At 42.3% G+C, this 13,754-nt stretch overlaps 1 protein-coding gene across 1 annotated transcript in view; it reads left to right on the top strand.

Annotated features, from left to right (window-relative positions):
- kcnn1a (potassium intermediate/small conductance calcium-activated channel, subfamily N, member 1a) overlaps positions 1-13,754 on the top strand; it is a 66,154-nt gene that overhangs the window by 8,639 nt on the left and 43,761 nt on the right. The window lies entirely within an intron of this gene.

The following is a 13,754-nucleotide window of genomic DNA, read 5'->3' as shown; positions in this document are numbered from 1 at the left end:
GAGGTGTTCAAATAGTTCTCCACTTGTTCTAGTTCATTTGCATTTCATTTGAATGATCCTGCACAATAAGAGTTGTATTGAATTACTTGCGGTCTAGTTGAATACAAAGAGTGGAAAGAAAGCGTGCTTGGGGGGGTTTCCTCGGTCACGTCGCTCCTTCCCACGAGTAGAGCCAAGGTATGTTTTCACTCTGTTAGCCGTCAGTGGAGTTTGCAGCTTGACTGTTGGACCTTTTGTAACTGGCAGTTGTCTGCCTGTTTATTGCACTAAGGAGTGCTGTCTAGTGCTGCACGCCCTCCCCCTTGTGCAGAAAGATGCCAGCCAGGATTGGGTGGCTCTTTAAATGTCTCAGTCGCATACAGCTGTGCATAACGTTTAGGCTGTCAGATGTGGCAACGCGGCAGAGCTGTGGCTTGGTTCTGTAGAGACCAAGCAGATTCTGTTTATTTGCTACCGGTAAGGGATTCTGCAACTTTACATAGTTGATTATCATGCTCGTGGTTATAGCTGTGTGTGTGGAAATGTGCTGCAAGGCTGGTGGTGAGGATGCTGTGCGCGGGTGATCTGCTTGTTGGTGAGCACTTTCCGTGAGACACATCAGGTAATCATATACGGAATAATTGATGACGAGGAAAAGAAAACAGCAGCTTAATAACAACTAGTATGTTTTTTGGCGGATAAAGAGGAGTCTGGCTGGGGAGGTTTGGACAAACCAGCAAGCAGCCTGTAGGGCCACCCTTTCTAATTAATTTTCTTTTTCTTGTGATTGATTATAGTGATTGTATTTAAGATTTATTAATATTAAAAGAAATATTTTGAAAATTGTTAAATAAATTATAAATAATTTTTGGGGAAAGCTTTGTTTGTCTCAGCTCATTTTCTTTGACCAAGCGTGTTCCTTAGAATTTAGATAATTAAATGTGAGGGCGGGGCCAGATTCTGGCGGTGTCGACAGGTTCACACTGGTCAGTTGATTTGAGACAAAGTGTTAGTTCTTTATTTTTTCATGTTTGAACAAAAACAGCAGTGTGCATTTCAAGGGACCTTTCGACGTTGGCTGTGGAATCCCTGCAGGCCAATTTGTGGTCATACTGAACTAATCTCTTCTGTCTCCCATAATGTGGAATGAGGTTCAAGAGCTGTGGGACTTGGTTCAGCAGCTACAGGTGGAAAAAGAACATTTGCTACAGGAAAAGGCAACTAATCCCCTGCCGGCAGCATTTGGCTCAAGCACTGGCTCTCCGGCTGGTGACTCTCACCCTGCTCTTACTGTACCTATTGAACGTTTACTGTACATTTCTAGAGAAAGATAATATCCAGTTTTTAGGGCCTCTTCTGGGATTGCAGTGAAGAAAATTAAAGCTACATTGAGAACCAGAAACTTAAAACCTGTTGATCAAGCTTATTTTATATGTGAACATTTGGAAGGGGAAGCTAACAATGAGATCAGGGTTAGTAATATGTGTACGGACCAAGAGCAGAGAGGGAATATCCAGATAAGATTTTCACTTTTCTTGAAGAGTTGTATGGTTGCCCTAAATCCTATTTGCAATAAAGCTTTTTCTCGAGGAAGCAGCGAGAGGAAGAGTCATTACAGGAATTTTCACATGCTCTGTGCTGTCTTATGAAAAAAGGTTGAATGGTGTGTCCCTAGGGGAGCATGTTTTGGTATTTTCAGAGACCAGTTCAATGAGCATGTGTATGACCCAAATTTTAGAACGGTTGGTGCATCAGTCACCAGGTTATACTTTGGATGTGCGAGCTGAAGCTATCCGTTGGGAGTGGGAAGGGCAACCCATGAGCCTAGGGGCATGGGGACATCTTGTCCCGTCCCTTAGTGCTTTACAGTGCTCTAGAGGTGTCGCACCTACTAACACGGGTTGGACAGAAATTGCTGAGTTAAAAGAATTGTTAAAAAAACAGCAGGAACAGCTTAACCAGCTGACCCAGGGTCTCATGGTATTGCAAACCGCTCCCCACACTATTGCTAGGTTTAAATGCCCTGATACCGTTTTGCATAGACACTGTCAAAAGCCAGGCCACTATGTTAGGGAATGTTACACACGTGGATTCAGAGGAACAGGCACTTAGGGACCCTGCGCCAGCTGCTGTATGTACTATAGCTCAGGATGTGGGAAACTATTTCCCCTTGATCTGAAGAACAGAGCGTCAGGAGGGTCTAATAAAGGCTTACCTGCATCAGATCCCATTTCTCACATTCCTGCCCCTAGTTTAGTGGCATTGTGCCCTTTCGTGACAGTTAAAGTGGATGGGGTGCCGCTAAAGTGCCTGTTAGACAATTACCAAGAGCTTCTTTAGGGAACATTTCCAGGACGCCCCAAGGTCTCACCAGTCGTTGCAATTGCAGGCTTCCAACGGGTTAGAGATTATGTAGAGCTGGATGTAGAAGTGCTGGAAAAAATGTGCCTCATAAAGGTGAGTGTAAAGTACCACCCTGGTCAAAAGCCCTCTCCTGATGTCCCAAGAGTACTGGGTAAGATGTCCTGTGTTCACACCTAGTGGTGTGGTCAAGTGAGTGGCTGCTATGTGTTTGCAGCAACTCTTTGAGTCAGATGCGGTGTTGTTTAAGCCCCTTGTTGATAATTAGTCCCTCTCAGAGCGTGTGCTTGTCTCTCCAGGAATGGTTACTGTCAGGGAAGGCACAGTATATGTGCCAGTAGTCAACATAGGTGGTACCATGGTTTACTTGCACCCCCATTGTCCACTTGGTGTGTTAAGCCAGGCACAGATTGTAAGCTTGCCCAAGGGGATTTCTACTGTGATTCAGGAGCCCAGTCCTGTCACAGCTAGGCTTTCGTCCCATGATGCTTTGGGTAGTTCAGTAAGAGAACAGATAAGGTCTTTGTACCTCTCTTCTCTCCCTTTGTTAGAGCAAGACAAAGTTGGGGTAATGTTGTTTTCAGATGGTGACCTGGATCACACAAGCTTAGTTACCCATGACCTCCTCTTGCTTGATGATGTCCCAATGAGACAGAGGTATAGGCGTATGCCTCCCTCCAACTATGATGATGTGAGAGCCCGCATTTGCCAATTGCTAGAGAGTACTGTTATAAGAGAGTGGCAGCCTGTATGCCTCTCCCATCGTCCTAGTTCGTAAAAGAAGGACAGTAGCCTACAACTCTGTGTGGACTGCAGACTACGAAATAGTGAAACCAGGAAGGCTCAAAGTAAAACTTGAGAAGTGCCAGTTTTTCCATTGCCAAGTACAGTATCTTGGTTATGTGGTGTCAGCTGCTGCAGTAGCGACTGATCCCAAGAAGGTGGCTGCAGTAGTGGAGTGGCCAACGCCAAGGACAGTATCAGAATTAAGATAATTTCTTGGGTTTTCAAGCTGGTAGTGCGGTTTGTCAAGGTGGCTGCCCCACTCCACCAGCTGGTGGCTGACCTCACTAGGAAGAAAAATTGTTGCGGGAGTGTGGCCCTGTATGATGCCTGGACAGCTCAGAGAGAAGTTTTCAGGACCTCAAACCCCTGATGTCCTCACTTGTCTTGGCGTATGCTGATTTTAGCCTTCCCTTTATTCTGAAGATGGACCCCAACCACAAAGGACTTGAAGCAGTCCTGTCCCAGGAACAAGAGGGTAAAGTGAGACCCATCAACTATGCCAGCTGAAGTCTTCATCCAGCTGAAAAGAACTACAGCTCAATGAAACTGGAGTCCCTGGCAATGAAATTCACCAAAAGAATATCTCCTGGGCCACAGGTATCTGGTGTGGACGGCTCAAACAACCCCCTCAGTCATCTAAAACACAGCCAAGCTTGCAGCTACAAAGCAACGCTGGGTGTCAGAGTTTGCAGTGTATGATTATAAAGTGTGGACAAAGCAACCAGATGCTTATGCACTGTCCAGACAACACCTCTCTCCAACAGCGGTAGGGGTGGAACCTATCTGTTCAGGAACCACTGTGCCACACGTGGTTCAAAAGGCTGATAAAACAAACAAGGCAGTCCAGGTCACTATTTCTGCTGTACCAGAATATTCAACAGATGATTTGTTGGCCTTGCAGAAGGCCAATCCTGTTATAAGTGCTGTTCTATCTTTTTGTCTGCAAGAGCGATTTCCTAGCCATTCTGATAGGCAGAACCTTCCCCCTGATGCATTAGGATTACTGGGTCGGCTGGTGAAAGAGGGAGTGCTGCATCAGAGGTACTAGCGGCCTGATGGGGGTGAGTGTGTGCTCCAATTGGTCTTACCTGACTGTTTACAAGGGGAAGTTTTTCAACAGTTGCATACCTACCATGGTCACCAGGGAGCTGAAAGGACAACAGAGTTAATCCTGCAGCGGTGTTACTGGCCTGCTCTGGGGATGATGATTAAAGACTTGTGTCAGAGATGCAGCAGGTGTAGTGTGGCTAAAAATATCCAGCCGCAGGTTTGGGAAACTAAGGGGCACCTGCTACTGTCAAGGCCGAATGGAATTCTAGCACTGGACTTTTCTCTGCTGGAACCTGCACAAGTTGGCAGGGAGTATGCGCTTGTAATGACTCTCGTTTTCTCTAAGTTCATCCAGGTCATTCCCACTCGGGACCAGCAGGCTTCGACACAGAGGTCTTGGTCAAGGAATGGTTCTATAAGTTTGGAGTCCCACTTCGGTCACACTCTAACCAGGATTGAAGTTTTGAGAAATAGTTTTCCTCTCCTCCCCAACTAACCCAGGAGCTGTGGGAGCTAGTCCAGATAGTGAAGCTGAGAACTGTGGTTGAGTAACGGTTCGCTTGGTAGGGTAACTTGCAGCAACCTCACCTGTACCTGTCAGGGCTACAGGTAATGCTGAGGCAAGCTCAAGTCACACACCACCTCCAGGAGGAATCAGGAAGTCCACCTGAAAGACAGCTGGAAAACCAATTTACATCATCTACCATCAGCAGCGAGTGGTGGGGTACTTTCTTAAATAGCTGGCTCTAGTAAGTTGGTATACTGTTTTAATAAATTGTCAGGATGCCAATTTTCAACACCCAGGCAGAATGTAACTGGCAGTTGCCTGCATGGTTATTGCACTAAGGGGCCACACTTTCATGGTGTTTTTCTTTTTTAATACGTGTTGCAGCTTACAAATTAATTTTTTAAAACTTTGTTGCGTGCCAACTCCCCACCATGGCTCTTTGCTTAATAAATGACCACAGTTAATTTATATGGTAATTCCTGTGAGATGTTAGCCAAGTGATGCCAGGCATATAATGTATCACTGCAATGCATATGCTTTATGGCTAATTAGGTTATTGATCTGAGGCTGGTCCTGCGTTAGGGCATGATCACAACACACAAGAGTATGAAAGTATGAGTAATGTGGCTTTAAGCAGTCATTTGTCATTCCTTACAATGTCCTAAAGATGCAGATGTACAGTGATGCTCCACAGTGTGTGCGTGCACGGCTGCAGGTGTGTTCGCGCATGCGTCCTTCTACGTATCTTTGAATATTGTCGAGATGTAAGCTCACTGAGTCATTTCAATATTGCCTGCTGGCTGTTTTCAAATGTTTGTTAAACACAGTGTTTGGAAGGAGTGCAGAGTGCAATAATGGGATGTGAAAGATGTGTGATTTCATCATACTTTTGCTCACACAATCCACTAACGCTTTGCTCGCAACCTGCCCTTGAAAATTCAAGTTTGGAAAGCTCGCCATTGTGAGAATCTGTATGATGTTTGCTTTGTGTGTCGGTGTGTGCGCTCTATTGGTGCATGTGAATGCTGCTCCACTGCTCTCACTAAATGTGCTTTTCCCCCCGTTCTTCTCTTCAGGTCTTTATGCCTCCAGGTCAAAGTCTGACTGCTGATCCCTTGAGCTACCGTAGTGCTTAATTTACAGAACATGATACACAAACTATTTCCCTGCACTATTCATTCACAGCCTCCTCTGGCCACTGATAAATATGCAGTGAACGCAAAAAACCTGATCCGCATCTAGTCAGATGCACCCTGCAGTTAGCGGTTTGTAGACAATGTGAATACTATTTGTTACCCTTATACAAACAAGGGTGTTTCTTTGGAAATAATAAAAAAAGAGTAATGCAAGCACCTAATCAGGAAGACTGTGTATTTGTGTGTATTCTACTGTGTGTGTATGTGTGTAATACATTCAAATTACTGAGGCGTGTGTGCGCACCTGTGTTTTACTATTTCCAGCTATAGTGGCTCTTCTCTAACATATGAGCTTTGCAAATTGAAAGAGAATATGAGTTGAGTGAAGCTGCTTTCCTTTGTTACCTCAAATCACCTAGCTGGAGAATATGAAATAGCTGTCATGGATAACACAAGCTGCAGAGAAACAGATACTCCACTGGGCATTTCTCCGGTGTGTGTGTGTGTGTGTGTGTGTGTGTGTGTGTGTGTGTGTGTGTGTGTGTGTGTGTGTGTGTGTGTGTGTGTGTGTGTGTGTGTGTGTGTGTGTGTGTATGTGTGTGTGTGTGCTCGGCTGCATGTTCTGTGTTTGCACTTGGTTTAAGTATTAAGCGGAAGAGAGTGAGCGAGTGAGTGGGAGGATTGCTTTAGTTTATCATTATCATGTGCGTACCACAGTCAGCGCTTTAACTGGAAAAGGTGACATTAATTCTTTTCCAGCTTCTCATGTAGAAGAGCATATTATCCTCCACTGTATCACTGCACTGTATTCTTTGCCAGGAATGCTTCCTTGTTTGAGTCATAGCTTGCTTAATTATGCATCTGCAGTAGTCTTTAGAATGGGGATGTATTAATGGGTTTTGGATTTGGGTTACATTTCTTTTGCGGTTGAATAAATAAAAGCATTAGCAAATACAGTACTGTGCAAAAGTCTTAAGGTGCCTCTCATTTCTTTATTTTTTGATAGGAAAATGGGAAACAGGTGCAGCAATTTATTAAAATGTACGAACAGTAGTCTTCAGGAATAGTTCTCCAGGCTTCTTTTGTTCTGTTCTCTGTCCAGATTATCTCACATTGCTTCAACAATGCTGAGGTCTGGGCTCTCGGGAGAGCAATCCATGACTGATAGTGTTGCATGTGTGCTTTTCTTTTTAGATATGCTTTTACTGCACTGACAGTATTTTTTAAAATCAATCTCATTCTGAAAAATGAAGCCGTTGCCGCACTTCCTAGATTGTATTTCATTGTGGACTGAAAAGACAGTACTTTTCTGAGTTCATAATTCCATCAGTTTTGACAAGCTCTTCAAAACCTGCCTGAAATTCAGCCCCAAACCATGACAGAGCCTCCACCATGTTTCACAGATGGCTGTAGAAACTTACTGTTCTCTCCTGATCTCCTCCTCAGATATCGACAATGATTTAAAAGCGGACAATATTTAAAGGAAATCTGTGAAAGACCTTCAGAAAGACTGAATAACTAATGCTCAAGACCACTTTGACAATGACTGAAAATCTTACTCCATGGAAGAAAATCTAAAGACATGAGAGGTGGCTCAAGACTTTTGCACAGTGCAGCATGTGAATGTTGCTTTTATTTCTCAGATTTAGTTTTGAGATTTCAACTTCAGTCTGGCTGATGTAAATTTGACCATTATTGCTTTATCATGGATGTAACCTTAGTTACATATATTGCTCAAGCCCAGTTCTACATTTAGAGTGTCATAGATTTATAACGTGAGATGGATCACATGTATTGTATGAAGTGTAGGCTAGCTGTATAGTTTCAATCCACAAGTATGACTTGAAATCAAGTCATACTTGTGGTTTGTAGTGTTTTCCTCCCTGATTTCCCGTCGTCTATGATAGTGGTCTTATACAGCTGCTCCAGCCTAAAATAATCAGCTTCCTTCTAACTTTAACTCTTAGTGGTCCAGTGGTCTTTGTCTCCACTTTTTCCTCTTTAACCCTTTCATGAACAAAGCTGCTGTCTCCCGTCTCTTTCTTTGAGAGTTCGTTTTCAATCATTTGTTTCTGCTCCCCAGCCACCTCTTATTCTCTGTCACAAAGGAAAAAAAGTCTTTTAAATAGAATCAATTTACACTAAGGAGCCCAGGGGGTATTAGAAACTGCAGCACTTAATTTCACAACTTCAAAAAAAGAAAAAAAAAACCACAGAGGGAAGCTGTAGCTTAAGGCCGTTAGCACCATTCCCAGAACTTTTATCTTGCTGTAGTATAGTAGGGTGTGGGGTCTGGTTATGGTTCATCACCTGAAAACAAGATTATGCAGAGAAGAAAGTACAGCAGTGTGTTAAATTTCCTCTGGATGTGTCTCTGGGTGAATTCACATGCATGCTTTTCCAACTGGCCTCTGTTTCACTTCACCAGAGAAAAAGGGGGTAGTTCATTGCCAGATAAGGATATTCAATTAGTTTGAGTCTATGGAAGGCTGCTGCAACAGTCAGAGCACGCTGGAGCCGGGTGACATATGGTAAGGGCTCTCTGTTAGAATAGAATAGAAACTCGATATCTTCTCATTTCATCTTGTCACTGTTTCAGTAATTTTCCCAGTGGAATGTCAGGCATATACTGTCTGCTTGAGTAGATATCATTTTTCCTCCTTTTTTCAACAGGAAGACCACATGGAAGATGGCTAGAAGAGGGGAAATGTAGCTGAAAGATTCATTTGGATTTTTTCTCCATTGGTGTTTATTCTCCATAGAAAAATGTGCATAGTGTTTAGGGACAATGTATTTATTTCATGAACTGGTGTGTTTACAATTGTCAGGAAGATATTTGGCTCTGAGATCCTAAAAAATATGAGAATTTGTCTGAATCCCCATAAGTGTGTCTTTCTCTCCCTCTCTTGTCCTCTAGCTTCTCCTCTTGGCTTGTGTCTTCCTCCCATCATAAATCTCAAGCTGGATGTTTCCAGGCTACTCTCCAGTCAATCTTTACTGAGTTTGTTGCGCTATCGATCTGTCCTGTGCTATAGGTTGTCCTGGCTTCTCTCTCCGCTATTGATGTTTGTGCCTCGGGGAAAGAAAGAAACTGCCTCAGCCTGAATTTACTGGGGGCCAGTTTTCAAATGACTTACAATCACCTCGCAATGAAAATAGAAATTGTCAGGCGGTGCCGTTTATACATTGATGCTGTTGTAAAGTCTCACAGTAGCGAATGAAGCTTTGTAAGAGTCCAAGATTGTGGGATTGTAATGTGGATTATGGGCACTTAAGGGTGATAATGCCACTGTGGAATATAGGGCCACTGTGGTGCTATTGGGATGTCAAATAGCCACCCAGGGAGTAGTCGCCTAATGAGGTTGGTTTAGTCCACTGGGAACACATAAGCCAGCCATATTTCAAGCTTTTGTGGTTTGGTGTGTTTGTGAGTCTTGTGTCCCTGACCACATGCATTACTGAGCACGCTGATTAATGGGACAAAAGGTCAATGGCATGAGAAACTATTTAGGGCATAAATCATACAAAACATAATGCCCCATACGATCCTACATACATTCTTAGACATGTAATTTTAAACTACTGTTACTCCTTGCACTATTGATCATTAGCAACAAGCTATTCAATGAAGTTGAATTCAATTTATTTTATAAGGCCAGATCACATCACATCTCTGAGCACTTTACATTGTAAGGAAAACCTTACAATCTCACAGAGACACCCACTGATTGTCTATAGGCTAGAGTTGGATGTCTCGAGACCGGTCTTGGTCTCGAGACCACTTTTACGTGGTCTTGGTCTTGTCTTGGTCTCGCTGTCTCGGTCTTGCTGTCTCAGATCAACATAGTGGTCGGGAGATTTGGAGTCAACAGTATCCATGACACACAGCGTAACGTTCGATAATGTATCATGCGCAAAAGCTTTAGCTCTAAGAGCCGTGCTTAGAGAGTGCTTTGTAGTGAATCAGAATAGTCGACTCCCATTGAGCGAGAGCCGGCTCCTCCATTAATTTCCTTTCGCTGCTCAGCTGTCACACAGTGACACACAGTGGCTCAGCCATGCTCAAATCCCTCCAAATTGTAGATTATAATCTTCAGTTTGATATTACAATTTTATCTATATATAAAGTATAACTGAAACCAGTTACATATTTCCCATTCTTTAGACAGTTGTTGGAGGTGATCGCTGTTTTGTCAGATGACTTTGGGGCCAGTCAGTACCATCATGTCATCCCTCAAAAGCACACAAAAGTTAGTCTTTTTTGTCCCGGTCTTGGTCTCGGTCTTGGTCTCGTCTAGACTTGGTCTTGGTCTTGTCTTGGTCTCGATACCCTCTGGTCTTGGTTTTGTCTTGGTCTCTGATTAGGCGGTCTTGACTACAAGTCTACTATAGGCATTGCTCGGCAGATGTATACACGGATCGGTACCTACTATAACTGAGCCCCACTTTTTTTATAGGCTCCAGCTCCAGGAAGTAAAATTCCCATTCATTTGTTTCCATTAGCGTTTCAGAAATGCTTAGATAAAGAGTTCTAAGCTGTGACCCAAGCCAAAACTACAAGCTTGGCTTGGATCACAAGAAAAATGTAAAAAGACAAGGCAAAAGGTCCACGACTGTGTAAATAATTACAAACTCATTCCATAATGCACTGCAAGCCCCAGATTCCACCAACCTTGTTAGATTTAAACCTTCTCATTATCCTAGTACTCTGTGACGTAATAGATTGTAATATATTTTGCGGTGTGTGAAGAAAAGCATAGCTTAGTTATCGATACAGTTCAGTGCTGTGTTCTTGACCGCAATCACCGTTCTTGTGGTTTCTGGCGTTTTGTACTCACTGAGCTGACGTTTGCAGGTTGAAACATTTGCATTAACAGTGAATTAACAGTGGTATAACATCAAGATGTCGCTGTTTCTATTTAGGATTGAAAGTTGTTTTTAAAACAAGTGAGCAACTGTGGTTCCGATAGGAGGACATACCATCACGTTGCAGTGTTGTCCCATATGGAAAAGAAATAGTAAAAACTTATATGATTTACTCATGAAAGTGGCCACTTTCTCATTACTTTCATATATTGTTTTAGTAAGTATCCAAAACATACAAGTTTCAATATATAATTTTTCAAGGGATCTTATATCTGTTTTCACTCTTGTATGCTTTTCATACAAGTTTCACACAAGACAGATACAAACTTTATAAGATTTATATATATCTTTTCCATATGGGGTGTCTTATTTCAACATCATGGGTCACCGTCAAATCTCTATGGATTCTAAATTCCATCTAAAATCTATAGTCGCATTCACATACATATATTTACATTCTTGTTTGGCGCTTTCTTTTTCATGCTCTGTTGCATCCACCTTGAAAGTCAGATGTCGCTCCTGAGTTCAGTAGTAAAGTCAGAAAAAGAAGGAAAAGCACGATTTGTTTAGCTCCTTAGCAAGTTACAGCCATTCATGCATTACTAGCAATACAGCGCAGTGCTTGTTTTGTTGCACTTAAAAACACTACAGCACGTTCACAGGTAGACTCTTTTCACAAATACACAACACTTAAGGATTAGATATCTGCAGCGCAGATGTTGAGTTCGACAGATGTGTGCGGCTGCCATAGTGTAGTAGTTGACACATTTGAAAAATTCCTGGTTTAACACAAATCCCCTTTGGTTTACACCAGAAAGGACGTCTACTGCCAATTCAAACATGCAGCACTACCTGCTGTTGCCGCTGAAGGCAGCTTTTTCTTAGTTTTGCTAATATTTAAGCAGTGGATTGTTAAGCCGGGGTCTTTGGAATTGCTCTAACCTTGTGTCAGTTAAAATTTCCAACTGGGAATTTGGAAATTGGGAATTTCAACATCTAATTTTAAGTCGCACACACCATCAGCACCATTGTACTCACTGCTTGTAGTTTGCTCTACACCTGTAACAAAAGTTAAGAAATAAATGACTGGTTTATGTCATCGTGTCGCAAAAAATGGGGCTAAAAGCCCCACTAAAAACACCAGTAAACTGAAAGCCAGGCCGCGACTGCTGAAAACCTTCCAAAAGTGCCACCCCACCTTGCAGCTGGTGAGAAATGAGCATTGTGTTTCCTTTGGGAGGCAGTTAATGCTGCTGTTTGCCTCTCTAGAATATTAATACCGCCTCCATTCATTATGGCCAAATATTTGATCATACTTACTATACTAAAAACATTGACTCTTTATTTTGTGGATATATTCACATTTCCTTTCCCTTTGTGTTCACTGTGAGCATGTCCCAGAAACGGATGGCACAGGTCCCCTTTTTGAAAGTTTTTGATGTTGACGTACTGAATTCAGTTTCAGTTCAGTTTCATTTTATCGTGCCAAAGTTTTTATTGAGGAAATTTAATAGAACAAAAGGAAAGGATGACTGTAGTGCTGTGTGAGAGAAGGTATGATTTCTGGCCAGAAATGTTTCTCACAGAGTTCGTCAAACACCTGTTCTGTCCTTCTAAATGGGTTATTGGCACAAATCTGGAATCAATCAAGCAATCAGGCATAATGGGAGTCTCTGAGGGTGAACTGGGCAATACTGTTGATTAGCTGAAAGAAAGAAGATGCTTTCCTGTTTCTACATGCAGTACTTGATTACAGTAGTTCTAATATATTTACTCTCCAACCATGCAACATTTAAGGATCCACACACGGCCAGATTTAATGTACATTTTATTTTACTGTATATTATCAGTCTCAGTTCACACGTTATGGTCTGTTCTGCAGATGAGTTTGTAACAGCCCTCTCCTTTAATTTGCTGAAAATTAAAATTGTCCCTAATGAGGCAATGGGTGTCCCACAGGAAAAATACCCCTCCTCCCATTAGTTCTAACGCCAATCTCCCCAGGACCTAGATTATAAAGCACACACTCACACATGAAGTAACCTTGTTGGGTCCTAATTATAACAGCTTTGTGTCTCAGTTGAACACAGTGCATTATTAGTCCTAACAATATCACGTTCCCACAGGCGTGTACCTGTGTCCTTCCTTCCGTGAAGGCTTTGTCTTGTTTTTGGCTACTTTTTCTTTCATCTCTAAATGCAGCAAAAAGAGGGCAAGAGGGAGGGTGAGCTTAACAAGACGCCAATAATTGTCTCTGTTATCAAACAGGCCATCAATCTTAATTACAGGATGCGTAGAGAGTGAATTTCCAGACAGTGATTCTACCACTGAGTTTAAAATCTCATGGACAATAACTAAACTCAGTACAAAGAAAACTCAGTACAAAGAAATACAAATCAGACCCCATGCTGTTACTGCAGATGGTTTGGACCATTTGATGGGCGTCTGTATTTGAACCAGCTCCAACCTCAGCAATTTGTATGATAGGATCTAATCCTTAAGTGACATTCTGGGCCACACTCCATACCAGTTGGTGGCGGTAATGCACCTAGAAGTTTTTTGCACACTGCCATAAAAACAGAAGAAGGATAAGGAGTGGAACAGGAGACAGGTAACTCAAAATGCAGAGAAAACACAATTAATGTGGCATTTACAAAGCAGTGAGCGAACAATATAAATCTAATGTGTGCACCATTAGACATGTCTTTGTCTATGATTGGCTTATAATTGAAAATTTACTTATACAGTAATAATGTCAGTCTGTTGTAAGTACAGAAACCTAAATAGCATTGTTTTTCTATTTTGTTATAGAACATGAGGTTGTTACAAAATACAAGCAAAATTTTAATTATTTGTATATGCACATAATTATTTGGGCAACGGCAGCTTCTGACCTATTTATGCTGGCAAGCCCAGCTGGCCAGGATTCATTTTGCAAAGTGAAGAACAAAAACCTATCACACTGAGAGCAACAGGGCATGCAGTGGGTCTGAAAAACAGAAGCAGCAATGCTTCTAGGGTACCAGGTTCTAAAACACACAAAGAAGACCTTCAATGCTCTAAAATGA

The sequence above is a fragment of the Rhamphochromis sp. 'chilingali' genome (genome assembly GCF_963969265.1).
Source record: "Rhamphochromis sp. 'chilingali' genome assembly, chromosome: 16".
NCBI classification, from domain to species: domain Eukaryota; kingdom Metazoa; phylum Chordata; class Actinopteri; order Cichliformes; family Cichlidae; genus Rhamphochromis; species Rhamphochromis sp. 'chilingali'.
The sequence above is the reverse complement of the archived record's forward strand: the minus strand, read 5'-3'. Positions and strand labels throughout refer to the sequence as shown.